Below are 14,234 nucleotides of genomic sequence, written 5' to 3'. Positions count from 1 at the left end.
GACGGATTTTTCCGACAGAATTTTACTGTCAAAAATACCGACGGATTTTCGACAGATTTTCCGTCGGTAAAAAATAAAAAATTTTTTAACAAAATTTACCGACAGATTTTAATATCCCTCGGTAACTTTGTCGATAAAATTGAAATTGAAATTTGAAACTATCACCAATAACAAAATCCCTCTGTAACATCTAATAATCCCTCGCAAATTTAAAATAAGTTAAACCCTGATGAAACACACCATGATGAAACTTCATTCAACACAAATCACCGTTCATCTTCTCCTATCCTTCCTTTAAGCTTGCCCTTCTCCTCTCTCTTTGATTCGAGTTGAAAATAGGGCAAGTGTGACTTCTCTGTCGTTTCTGCTTTGTCGCCACACGCGTCGCGCGAGCTCCTTTTGTCACTGCTCGCTTGCACGAGCTCCCTCCGCCGCCACTCGCTCGCATGAGCTCCCTCCTTTGCTACTCGCGTTGCACGAGCTCCCTCTGTCGCCTCTCAGCTTATGTCTCTCTCTGTCTTGTGCCATCCATCCTCGCCGTTCACAGCCTCGTCGAGTCATCGTGTCACCAGATCTGAAACCTACATGTACCTCTTTATCTATTTTAGATTCTGGAATTGCTATTAAGCTATATTTTTTTGTTGAATTCAAATGTTCATACATTGTTGTTGCATCTAAAACTCGATCTGTTCCACTTTTGTTTTACGGTTTAGATTTTTGTTCTTGAATCTTCTTCAAGGTTCGAATTTGGTTTTGAAAGTAGCTCCATTAATTGTTATGGCTAAAAGTTTTGCGTTGAAGATAATGTATTGTGCCTTCTGCTGTCCTGCTTCTAAGGTAAGATGGAGAGATTACCATAGTCTTAAATTAGAAAAAGGAATTGGAAGATTTGTTGTTTGAATTTTACATTTGAAGGAACTATACATACGAGTTCATGAAATGCAATCTGCTAAGTACATAGATTGAAATTACTCTGTGACTGATTAGAATGAGATTAACAGCAATAATTTTGTGCCCTATCAATATCGTAAACCATCTCATAAATCTGATTACTTTGGCAAATATCAGTTGATGTTAATAAACTGTGTTCTTTGTTTCAGCTTGCTCTAGGTGCTGTAAATTCAGAGGTTCTTCTTGGAAGGTATGAGCTTTAAAATATTTACATGATTTTCATATGCAGTAATGTTCTGTTTTTCAGGCCTGGTGTGTGGGGAAATGGTGGTCAAGTGTAGCAAAATTATTTCCTTATCAAACTATTCATTTCATATGGTTAATAGAATTATTCAAGATCGGATAAAGAGAAAGCTTATATAAATAGCATATGAAACAACTAGCTCAAGTTCTTGGAAGGTCCTTCTTTCTCAATCTCAATGCCTAATTTGCTTCTTTTTTCTTTCCTCCTGTTTTGATTTTTGAGTTTTCTGCTAACTATGTAGTGAGGAAGAGGCTAAGAAGAAGATATACTCTGTTTCCACTACTTGGCGCCCTCATTTCCGAAGAGCTTTCTTACAAAGTTAAAGGTAGGTTTTATCGCTACGTTCTTTCTAATTCCTCTTCCCATCAGTTCTTGTCTTTCATTAATGTTGATGCTTATTAGATTTGTTTTCATTGCTTGCATGTGTTAAATTCTGATTCGCAAAGCATTTTTGATATCACAATTACTTTGTATTTAAAAGACTCCTCAACACTCTTATTTCTTGATGAACCAACAAGTGGACTTGACAGTGCTGCCTCTTACTATGTCATGAAAAGAATTAAATCCCTTGATCATAAAGATTCCATTCAAAGGATAGTTATTGCATCAATCCATCAGCCTAGTGCTGAAGTTTTTCAATTCTTTGATAATCTCTGTTTGCTCTCTGCTGGCAAAATAGTTTACTTTGGACATGCTTCTGCTGCAATTCAGGTTAATATACAATTAAGAACCAACTAACTAACTAGTTCATATTTTCAATGCCCATCATTTCTATAATACTATCATAAGAACATCATCTTGTATGTAGTTTTTTGCTTCCAATGGTTTCCTTGTCCTGCTCTTCAAAACCCCTCAGATCATATGCTAAAAACTATAAACAATGACTTCGATCAGGTAATAAGCTTTCCAATGTCTCTTTTCTTTTCTTTAACAATTCAGTTGTTCTTATATATATAAATAAATACATATAAGTCTTCTTTGTATTTTCCATGTTGGTACTCCCTTGGACCTGGTTGTTTGCTAGCTTTTGGTCATTAACAAGAATTCAGAGAAACACTCGTGTGTTTTTCTTTTTTTTCTTTCCTTCCCTCTATGAATTTTGCTATGCACACCAAGTGTTCGATGGTTTGCTTATTTGTTGGTTTGTGCTAACATGCACATCGAATGTTTGTTAATTAGTCTCAGTGGATAATTAGATAGATATATGTGCTCAATGTTGTGTTTGTGCAGACGAGGTGTTTGATCTAATGACTGAACTGCTTTTTGAAATAGGTGTTTGATCTAATGACTGAACTGATTTCATTATCCTTAGCCCTAGCCTTGTCCCTTCCCTGTTGCTGCTGCAGAGAACTGAGTTTCTAAATTCTAAGGTATGAATTTTGTATATTCCTGTAATTTGTGAAATCTGAAACATAACAATTTCTATGATTGTGATATAGAATAAATTCGTTTATGAACTATATATCTGAATTGCTGAGATTTTTTATCTGGAATTTGCATGCATGTTCTTGTTCCTTCCTGTTCTTGTTATGACTGGTGATTTAGGTCATAAACATACTAAAGAGGGATCAAACAAACCACCATGGCTTAACCTCACCCATTCATAGGTGTGAGGGAGTGGAATACAAAAACCAGCTTCTTACTGTTCTCAACATGAACAAGGTTAGTATATTAGTTATGAGTAATGAGCAGCTTAGAATAGATTAGATTAGTAGTAACTGGTGATGCAATGAATGCAGATTAATTAATTAATTGCAATGCATGTGTACAGGAGAAGGTGCACTTTTTGGCTTGCTAAGAGGCATCTTTCAGAACTCATTACTAACTGGTCTATATATGATAATAAGGTGCTTATATTGAATGTATCAAATTTGAACTAAGTTTTATGATCTTACATTCTTCAGTGCTTAGTAAACAGTTTTACAATTATTTATTTCTTACCAAAGTTTCTTTTTCGGCTATCAATAAGATATATGTCTACATGTGTTGAAGAATAGCTAAATTGATTTAGTGTTCAATAAGAACAGCTACTGTGACTATTTGAGCCTCAGAGGGTCGAAGAGGACCCAATTTGATTGAGGTAATGCAAGAGAGAAACTTCTGGATTCTATTGAAGATCTGAAACTGGACTCAATTGTACTGGGAAGCAGGGGACTTAGCACAATCCAAAGGTGTGTATTTTATTTATTTATTTATTTATTTTTGGGTACAATTCCCTGTTTTGGGTACAATTCCCTGTTTCTGATTTATGCCATATATACAGTTATGTCGTGGAGTAGTTATCCCACCTTAGGTGGTAACATTAACCCTTTATCTTTTGGGTCTTATTACAAGTAACAGAAGAAGCTCAATCTGTAGATGCTAGCTAGTGCACTATCAGTGTCTTTGTGCCAAATACTTGGTGTGAGTTTGTTTTGACAAATGATAGTTGACTTATAGATCACAATGATTATTTTGCTGTTTAATCTTCGTTACCAATAATTTAAGAATCGCTATCAAACTTGTAATATCTACGTGAATGACTGATCTTCTTGTAGGAAGATGTATGTATAACCTTTGATAATTATTAATATATAAAAAGAATTAAATTTTGAATACTAAAGTTCTAGACTTCCAGTACTTTGTACTGGAACAAGATTTAGTGGTTTATATGTAGAATGTAGAATTGTTCGAGCATGGCGACGAGGCTGTGGTTGTCACCATCTACTGATCTTTATCTGCCTCTCCTTGAGGATGATGCCATGGGAGTTATGTTCCACAGAGCTTTGTGTTGTAATTAGTGTGTCTGTCTCTTTTTTATAATGCAGTAGTTTATTCATGATTATTCCCCAGTTTTCGTGGCTCTTTTGTACAAATACAAGTGTTTCATTTGAATCGCTTTCCTTGTAATTATCTTCCACTATGTTTATTCTATAATGCCTTAAAGATATGCATTTTCAATGCATGATCATGAATAAGGTAAATAAGTATCTAAATATTGATTTCCATGAGTAAATTATCTTCCACTAATAACATTTGACTAATTTAATATTTTAATCTGACACTGAGCTAAAATCAAGTTGAGTAATTTTTATATGTTACACCTTTCAACAGCTAGATTATGTTTCTAATAATAAAAAAAAATAATAGAACCTCTCCAAATATAAAGAAAAACACTCTTGCATTAGAAAAATAAAACTCTCTTAAGAAAAGTCACAAAAAAAAAAAAAGAAGTCACTGCATCAATGAGATGCTTGTTTTTGTTTTTTTCACTTTAGCATTGAAGACTTAATGAGTTCCCAAATCTAATGAACAAGGGAGAACCCTTTTTTGTTTGATTGCTGTTCCTTTTTCTGAAGCATAGTGAAAAACAATATTTCTCCTTGTATTGTATATTAGAATTGTTCCTAGGCCTAGTCCTAGAAATTGATTTTGCAACTTCTAAAATATGAGAGCATACTTTGATTTCTTGAAAGAATCCGCACCGGTCTTATCACTGAAATAATGAGAGCTTCAATATAATAAATAAGGAACTATTTTGGGCAAATGGGGATGGCTTGCCTTCTGAATTAATAGATAAGTTTTCAATTACTGTGAGATCTATCCTTCCCCTTTTCAGAACTGACACAGAGACCATTATAGAGTGGTTTAGACGAGTAACCCTGGAGACATATAAATCCTCTGCTTTTTACATTGTCTATATTTTTAAAATTAACTCGAATTTCTATATTTTGCTTTCCATTGTTTCCTCCATTCTAAAATATCCGTCACTTTGAGAATTTGGTATCTTGATTTCGGTATTCTCATTTTCATTGAATTTTACATTGTTATCTTTTCTTTGTTGGCTTAGTTTGCTAATGCATTATTAATCTGTTTGAGTAGATACATGATTTATGTATCTATTTTACTGAAGTCCATATTGTAGTAATGCTTGATGCTACATGAATATCACATTGATTCTTTTGGAATTTTATTCTGGTCAAATACATAATATAATGCCACTTTGTCAATTTAATTGTTAGTCTGAGTGTCTAGACTTATGGTATGGAACACATTGAATTGTATGTTGACATCTGAATATCAGTTTGGATTCAATTTTATAAAATTCAGATCAAGTCAAAGGGAGTTATTATGACAGCATTGCTTGCCAAGGCTACAGCACTTGCTCTGATTAAACACCCTGTTGTTAACTCTAGTTGTAGAGATGGTAATAGCTTTACGTATAATAGCAGTATCAACATTGCAGTTGCTGTTGCTACTGAAGGCGGACTGATTACTCTAGTGCTTCAGGATGCCGAAAAGGTTTTTGATACGCTAATTTTGAGCTTGTTGTAGTTTTCTCTTTTAATATATGATGGAGCTTTGATTGTCAAGGGTTATATTTGATGTATGTTGTAGGTTGACGTCTATACATTATCAAGAAAGTGGAAGGAGTTGGTTGATAAGGCCCGGGCCAAGCAGCTCCAACCTCATGAGTATAGCACAGGTACAAGACTCAAATATTTATAATTATTTGGGATTTTCTTCAATCCAAATTGGAGAAGATTGAAAACAGCTTGCAATTGAAAATACTATTTAGGGATTTTTAACCGATTAACCACATTTTGGATTTTAAACCCTAGAACATAGATATTAAACCAAAGCTTATCCAAATAAGTTAGTATTGATGACAAGTCATCTTAGCCTAGTTTCACTAGTCTTTTTCTTTTGTTTTCAAATGAATTATGCACTTTCTTGAGCCATAAGTAAGCCAATTGGGTAGATTTTCATGCTTCCTTTGATTTAATCAACCATAGATGAATTAATGCAATTTCATGAGGTTTTATGCTATAATTGTCACATATTATGAAAGAATGAATATCTCATGATTTTGAGCATAGCTTTGATGTGTTTGGTTTATTAATGATAGGTGAAGAAAGCTTGGAGAAAGGTTGAAGCAAGAAGGAATGGCTAGGAGGAAGAGAGGACAAAAAGTTTGAGCAAAAGTTTGCCTCAAACTTTAGCTCAAACTTTTGGAATAAGTGAAAACGAACCAGGGAGCAAAAAGCTTGACCAAAAGTTTGCCTCAAACTTTTTGGCAAACGTTGGCGCCATGAACAACACACCCTGGAGAGCAAAAGCTTGCGCCAACGTTTGCCTCAAACTTTTTGGCAAACGTTGGCGCCATGAGTGTGCAAGGGGGAGCCAACGTTTGAGCAAAAGTTTGACCCCAAACTTTGGCTCAAACGTTGGTAGCAGCAAGGATGGGGTGGCTGATATGAAAAGTTTGAGTAAAAGTTTGCCTCAAAATTTTACTCAAGCTTACATGATTCCAAACCCGGTTCACTTCGGTTCTTCTCCAAACTCCAAGAGCAATCAACCAAGGCCTCTGTCAACCCAATTCCATCAAGAGCAAAGGCCCAATTGAAGGCTTGAAGACCATTTGAAGAAAGTGTATAAATAGCATAGGATTTAAGTTTTTAGGGAGCTTTTCCTTTTGTTTTCATAGAGAGTTTTTGAGAGCTTTCTTTTCGGTTTTGATTTAGTAGTTTTGTAGAGGGCTCACTTTTACATTTTGGCATTGTTGTTTTAATTCAAGAGAATTTGGGGAGGAGAATTGATCTCTCTTCTTCCTTGTTCTTGCTTGAATACTCTTTACTTTTCTTGCTTCGGATCTTGGGTGGAGAATTGAAGAAATTCTGTTTCAATCTCACCTTGGGATCTTGTTTAATTTTACTGCACAATTGAATTTCAATTTCTGATAATTGCTTCTTCTTGTACTTTCTCTACAATTTACATTTCCTTTGCAATTGCTCTTGTTGGATCTAGGAAGGCATTGAGATCTAGACTTGGTTATCTAGTCTCTTGAGTCCTGAGATCTGGATTCCCATTTTCGATTCTCTGTTTAATGCTTTTCAAGCCCATTTACAATTCCGTTTTAGATCTGATTCAATTCAAGTTATCTTCTACTCTTCTGTTTGTTGAATTTTACTTTTCCTTGTTTAATTTCTGCAAATCCAACTCCCAATTCCCTTTACAATTTAAGCCATTTACATTTCTTGCACTTTAAGATTCTGTAATTTACATTTCTTGCATTCTAAGTTTCTGCCATTTAATTTCTTGCTCTTTAAGATTCAGCACTTTATTTCCTGTTCTCTTTAATTTCATGCCAATTACCCATTCCCTTTATTTTCTATGCAATTTAAATTCTGCAAATCACAAATCACTCAACCAAATCTTGATTCGCTTGACTAAATCAACCACTAAACTAAAATTGCTCAATCCTTCAATCCCTGTGGGATCGACCTCACTCCCGTGAGTTATTATTACTTGATGCGACCCGGTGCACTTGCCGGTGAGTTTTGTGTCGGATCGTTTTCCGCTACATCAAGTTTTTGGCGCTGTTGCCGGGGATTGATTAGATTGACAATGATTAAGTGAGGTGGTGATCTAGATCTAGCATTTTTATTTTCTGTTTCTTGAATTTTTGACTTGCACACTAACTGTTTGAGACTTTGTCTCTACTAACTCCCACTGCACTCAAGCTATAGAGTGCTCTGTGTATCTTTGTTGTTTTGGTTGTATGACATGAACCAGGAGAGAGTTCTCCACCTCTGGAATTTCTGAAGAAGGGCACCAAGAAATGGAGGAGACCAGAAGGAAGTCCATAGTGAGAGGAGAAAATCAAAGGCAACAGGATTTTCAACCTCCATGATCAAAGAATGGAGGATGTCAAGCTAGTGACAATAAAAAAGCGCTTGTTGGGAGACAACCCAACCTGAGGTAGTTTTCTTTTCATAGCTATTTTAATAAAAAGGCTAATTAGTTTTATCTATATTGCAAGAAGCTAAGTTTGGTGTTGCACACCAAAACAATATAAGGGAGAATGAAAGATTCTAAGTTTGGTGTTCCACCAAAATCCCATCATAAAACACATTCTCACTTTCTGCATAATGCTAGCTTCAAGCATTTAGATAAACTAGTTAACTATTTTGCTGTTTCTTAGTTTTAAGTTTTACTACTTTTAGCAAAGAAAAAGAGTTTCACATCTGGTTGGTTTGATGAACAAGAACAATTGGCAAGGTACTAAGTTTGGTGTTCCCACACCAAAGTAAGTACAAAGGCCCACAAATAAATCATGCATGCTAACCATTTTTCAAGTGCTTGGGGAACAAGCAACTTTCAATATCATTGCAGAGCATCATACAAGCTTTTGGAAGGATTAAGCATCATCAACCAAAGAGATGAAAGAGGAATGTGTGGATCAGTGATGATAATGATGAGGAGTAAAGCAAGCGAACTCCAAAAGGTTGTATTGTTAAGTGATTATCTTACATCAAACACTGCTATGATTGAGAGTGGTTTTGTTTCCCTGATTATCTGTCTGTTTAGTATATTTTTTTTCTGAAATTCAATAAGCAAGATGCTTGATCATTTACAACATCATACTCTCCAAAACTTGTTTGCACTCAATACTTCAAAAAAATGCATCACATGAAAGTTCTTTGAAAAGAAGGATTGAGGAATTAAACAATTTTGAGGCAAGCAAGAGATTAGGAGAAGTGGCGGTTCTAGTTGTATGATAATGTATTGAGGTTGCATGCTTATGAAAACTTGCATGGGAGCTCATAGGTAGGAGATGAAGTTCAAAGAAATATTGTGGAGATTCTCAAAAATTTATTGATCCAAGAAGCAGCAAACAAAACAAAAGAAAATAAAGAAAATACAAAAACAAAAAGAACATGGCCCAAGGCTCTGAGCATCAATTACTAGGCAGAAAAGAAAGAAGAAACAAAAACTCAAAGAGTTGTTATCCTAGTAAATGCTTGTGGTCGAATTATGTCAAAGAAAGAGGCTTGAGCAAGTAAATCCTTAGGGGTGCTTTAACACCTAATACTTTAAAACCAACTGGTTTAGGAGTATTGATTGAAAGCTTATCTAAAGAGCTGCTTTGAGACATGACACTTAGAGTCAAGGCCAAAGCAAAGAAACTATAAGCTGCTTCAAGGTGATTACATATAAAGAGATCTTCATGATATTATTTGGATGAAAGTTCTAAGACCTAAGACTCCCAAGATGTAGGGACTAGTAAGCACTGAGGCCCTTGCATGAGCACATGATTTAGAGTTCACCCCACTGTCACTTGATCACTTCACTCATAGGATAGTAAATATATTTTTTTCAAATCCATTCTGATTGAAAAAACCTTTGAGCATAATTCATTTCTTGCTTGGGGACAAGCAAGATTTAAGTTTGGTGTTATGATGACAAGTCATCTTAGCCTAGTTTCACTAGTCTTTTTCTTTTGTTTTCAAATGAATTATGCACTTTCTTGAGCCATAAGCAAGCCAATTGGGTAGATTTTCATGCTTCCTTTGATTTAATCAACCATAGATGAATTAATGCAATTTCATGAGGTTTTATGCTATAATTGTCACATATTATGAAAGAATGAATATCTCATGATTTTGAGCATAGCTTTGATGTGTTTGGTTTATTAATAATAGGTGAAGAAAGCTTGGAGAAAGGTTGAAGCAAGAAGGAATGGCTAGGAGAAAGAGAGGACAAAAAGTTTGAGCAAAAGTTTGCCTCAAACTTTAGCTCAAACTTTTGGAATAAGTGAAAACGAACCAGGGAGCAAAAAGCTTGAGCAAAAGTTTGCGTCAAACTTTTTGGCAAACGTTGGCGCCATGAACAACACACCTTGGAGAGCAAAAGCTTGCGCCAACGTTTGCCTCAAACTTTTTGGCAAACGTTGGCGCCATGAGTGTGCAAGGGGGAGCCAACGTTTGAGCAAAAGTTTGACCCCAAACTTTGGCTCAAACGTTGGTAGCAGCAAGGATGGGGTGGCTGATATGAAAAGTTTGAGTAAAAGTTTGCCTCAAACTTTTACTCAAACTTTTACTCAAGCTTACATGATTCCAAACCCGGTTCACTTCGGTTCTTCTCCAAACTCCAAGAGCAATCAACCAAGGCCTCTGTCAACCCAATTCTATCAAGAGAAAAGGCCCAATTGAAGGCTTGAAGACCATTTGAAGAAAGTGTATAAATAGCATAGGATTTAAGTTTTTAGGGAGCTTTTCCTTTTGTTTTCATAGAGAGTTTTTGAGAGCTTTCTTTTCGGTTTTGATTTAGTAGTTTTGTAGAGGGCTCACTTTTACATTTTGGCATTGTTGTTTTAATTCAAGAGAATTTGGGGAGGAGAATTGATCTCTCTTCTTCCTTGTTCTTGCTTGAATACTCTTTACTTTTCTTGCTTCGGATCTTGGGTGGAGAATTGAAGAAATTCTGTTTCAATCTCACCTTGGGATCTTGTTTAATTTTACTGCACAATTGAATTTCAATTTCTGATAATTGCTTCTTCTTCTACTTTCTCTGCAATTTACATTTCCTTTGCAATTGCTCTTGTTGGATCTAGGAAGGCATTGAGATCTAGACTTGGTTATCTAGTCTCTTGAGTCCTGAGATCTGGATTCCCATTTTCGATTCTCTGTTTAATGCTTTTCAAGCCCATTTATAATTCCGTTTTAGATCTGATTCAATTCAAGTTATCTTCTACTCTTCTGTTTGTTGAATTTTACTTTTCCTTGTTTAATTTATGCAAATCCAACTCCCAATTCCCTTTACAATTTAAGCCATTTACATTTCTTGCACTTTAAGATTCTGTAATTTACATTTCTTGCGTTCCAAGTTTCTGCCATTTAATTTCTTGCTCTTTAAGATTCAGCACTTTATTTCCTATTCACTTTAATTTCATGCCAATTACCCATTCCCTTTATTTTCCATGCAATTTAAATTCTGTAAATCACAAATCACTCAACCAAATCTTGATTCGCTAGACTAAATCAACCACTAAACTAAAATTGCTCAATCCTTCAATCCCTGTGGGATCGACCTCACTCTCGTGAGTTATTATTACTTGATGCGACCCGGTGCACTTGCCGGTGAGTTTTGTGTCGGATCGTTTTCCGCACATCAAGTATGCTAGATCAATCAAGGCTATTGAACTTCAGCAAAGATTGACTTCTCTGTCCAATTAATCTCAAAATCTTAGGTCTAACTTTGCTCTGAGTGCAAGATACACATTTATAGACTCTGTGTGCTAATTCTTCATTAAAATACAAACTAGGTTGATGTAATTAAAATTGAATAATACAAACTAGGGTATATAGATATCTTATTCATCACTTTTGATTTCTTGCTACAATAATAATACATTATCAGAACTCTTAATAGCCTGCATAGCTGCATATATAAATCTCTATACAATTTTTTTAATTTATATAATGGGAGGTTATTTAATTAGATCAGATCTCTTACTGAAGAATGGTCTTTTGGTGTGAGTAGTAACTTGAAAATAGTCCGTGAAAAAAAAGTTGTTTTATTCTTTTTCAGTTTGAATCAGTTATGTTTTTTATATATGTAGGACTTGGTTTACTCCAAATATATAAGCCCTCAGGAATGGATAATCCTGGCACTAGCACGACACATCAGGAATGCACTAAAGGAATATGATGATGATGAGGATGAAGATGACACTGAAGACTATAGCTGATAGTTTTAGTATGGTTGAATAATATACTAGGAATTATAGTTGATGATCAATACATTTTGTTTATGTTTTGAATTATATTGACTTGCTTGTTTATAGTACTTTTCTTTTAGTTTGATAATACGATGAATTTGTTTTATTTTTTGAAATATTATAAATATTCAAATACAAATTAGATAAAAATTTGTATTAAATTTATATTTATTTTGTATGAAAACAAGTTTATTTTGTAATTAGAAAAATAAAAAAATTCTATTTTACCTTACTGACGGATTTACAGACGGATTTTCTGTCTGTAATCAGAGTGTGAGATGATTTTTCAAAGTTCAAATTACAGACAGAAAATTTGTCGGAAAATCCGTCTGTAATTACAGACAAAAAATCCGTCTGAAAATTCGTCTGTAATTACAAACGGAAAATCCGTCTGAAAATCCGCCTGTAATTATAGACGGAAAATCTGTATGAAAATTCGTCTGTAATTACAGATGGAAAATCCATCGCAAAGTTCGTCGCCTTTGGGAAATGGATGGAGAATTTACAGAGGGAAAATCTTTTGGTAACTAGTAAAAATCTGTCGGTAATTTTCCGATGGAAAAAAAATCCGTCGGTAAATAATTTCCGACGGGGCTTTTACAGAGGGACAAAATCCGTCGGTAATTTCGTCGGTAACCAAAAATTCGTCTGTAATAAAGACTAAATATGTCTATAAATCTGTCTGTATTAATCCATTTTCTAGTTATGTGGTGGCAGTTGACTATGTATCAAAATGGGTAGAGGCCATTGCCACACACACCAATGATACTAAAATAGTACTGAAGTTCCTCCAGAAACATATATTCAGCAGATTTGGTGTCCCTAGGGTACTAATCAGTGATGGGGGCACTCACTTCTGCAACAAACAGCTTTACTCTGCCATGGTCCGGTATGGGATTCGCCATAAGATGGCAACTCCATATCATCCGGAGACAAATGGACAAGCTGATGTTTCTAATAGAGAACTAAAAAGAATCCTGGAACGGACTGTAAGTACCCGTAGAAAGGATTGGGCACGAAGCTTGGATGATGCTCTGTGGGCTTACAGAACAGCATTCAAGACTTCTATAGGGACCTCTCCGTACCAACTTGTGTATGGTAAAGCATGCCACCTTCCCGTGGAACTGGAACATAAAGCCTCTGGGCAAACAGATTCCTAAACATTGATGCCAAATTAGCTAGAGAAAAAAGATTGCTCCAGCTGAATGAGCTAGAGGAATTCAGATTCACTGCTTTCGAAAATGCCAAGCTTTATAAAGAAAAATAAAAAAGGTGGCATGACAGAAAGCTGTCATCTAGAATCTTTGAACCAGGACAAAAGGTTCTGTTGTTTAACTCTAGGCTCAGGCTATTCCCCGAGAAACTGAAATCCCGGTGGAGGGGACCATATGTGATTACAAGTGTATCACCATATGGTTATGTGGAGCTTCAAGATACTGATTCTGATAAGAAGTTTATTGTTAATGGACAGAGAATCAAGCACTATCTTGAAGGCAATGTTGAGCAAGAGTGCTCAAAGCTGAGGCTAGATTAAAAACTCAGCAAGGTCCAGCTAAAGACAATAAAGAAGCACTTGCTGGGAGGCAACCCAGCCATGGGGCATCACTTCCTCTAAGCATTTTGCCCTATTCTTGATTTTATTTGTTTATATAAAGTTCATTGATATTAAGGTAAAGAGTCAATTGTATAAGTTTACAGGGTTACAAAAGGATTCCGCACACAAAACAGAGAAAAAGAGCTCACTGGCAAGAAAACGCCAGTAAAAGTCTGTTTTGGGCGTTCAACGCCCAAAAGAAGCATCCACTGGGCGTTAAACGCCAGAAAGAAGCATCTTCTGGGCATTGAACGCCAGAAAGAAGCTCCTTCTGGGCGTTTAACGCCAGATTTACAGCGTTCTGGGCGTTCAGAAAAATGCCCAGTGACAAAGGAGTTCCTGGCGTTCAACGCCAGAAAGAAGCAACTGCTGGGCGTTGAACGCCCAGGAGAAGCAGCAGTTGGGCGTTGAACGCCCAAAACATGCAGCGTTTGGGCGTTCAAACGCCAGGATGGTGGGGAGGAGGTAATTTCGTTTTTTTCTTCATATTTTTCATTTTAATTTTAATTTTGATGTTTCAATTCATGATTTCTTGCATAAACATGTTACAAACCCTAATTTCTAAAATCCCTAATTTCTAAACCCCTACTTTAAAAATATCAAATGTATCTTAATCCATAAGCACAAATCCTTTTTTCAATCCAATTCAACTCTTTTTCAAATTTTCAAAACAAATCTATCTCTTTTCATTCTAAAAATCTTTTCAACTAATCAATATCTTTTTTTAAATCTCTATATTATCTTTTTCAAAAATCCAAATTTATCTTTTTCAAATATCTTTCATATCTCTTCAATTTTAAATTATATCTTTTCTTATCATACTTATTTCTTTTTAAATCATATCTTCTATCTTATCTTTCTCCCTATTTTCGAAAACCCACCCCCCTCCCTTTTAAAAACAC

The 14,234-nt window shown here is 35.3% G+C and overlaps 1 long non-coding RNA gene across 1 annotated transcript; it reads left to right on the top strand.

Annotated features, from left to right (window-relative positions):
- The first annotated feature begins 452 nt into the window (after window positions 1-452).
- LOC112742057 (uncharacterized) lies at window positions 453-3,708 on the top strand. Its single transcript, XR_003171824.2, has 4 exons — window positions 453-587; window positions 1,101-1,141; window positions 2,468-2,565; window positions 3,223-3,708. It is a non-coding gene; the product is annotated as an uncharacterized lncRNA (long non-coding RNA).
- Window positions 3,709-14,234: the final 10,526 nt, after the last annotated feature.

The sequence above is a fragment of the Arachis hypogaea genome, chromosome 14, assembly GCF_003086295.3.
Source record: "Arachis hypogaea cultivar Tifrunner chromosome 14, arahy.Tifrunner.gnm2.J5K5, whole genome shotgun sequence".
Classification (NCBI taxonomy): domain Eukaryota; kingdom Viridiplantae; phylum Streptophyta; class Magnoliopsida; order Fabales; family Fabaceae; genus Arachis; species Arachis hypogaea.
Note: the sequence above shows the minus strand (reverse complement) of the source record. Positions and strands in the feature narration are given on the sequence as shown.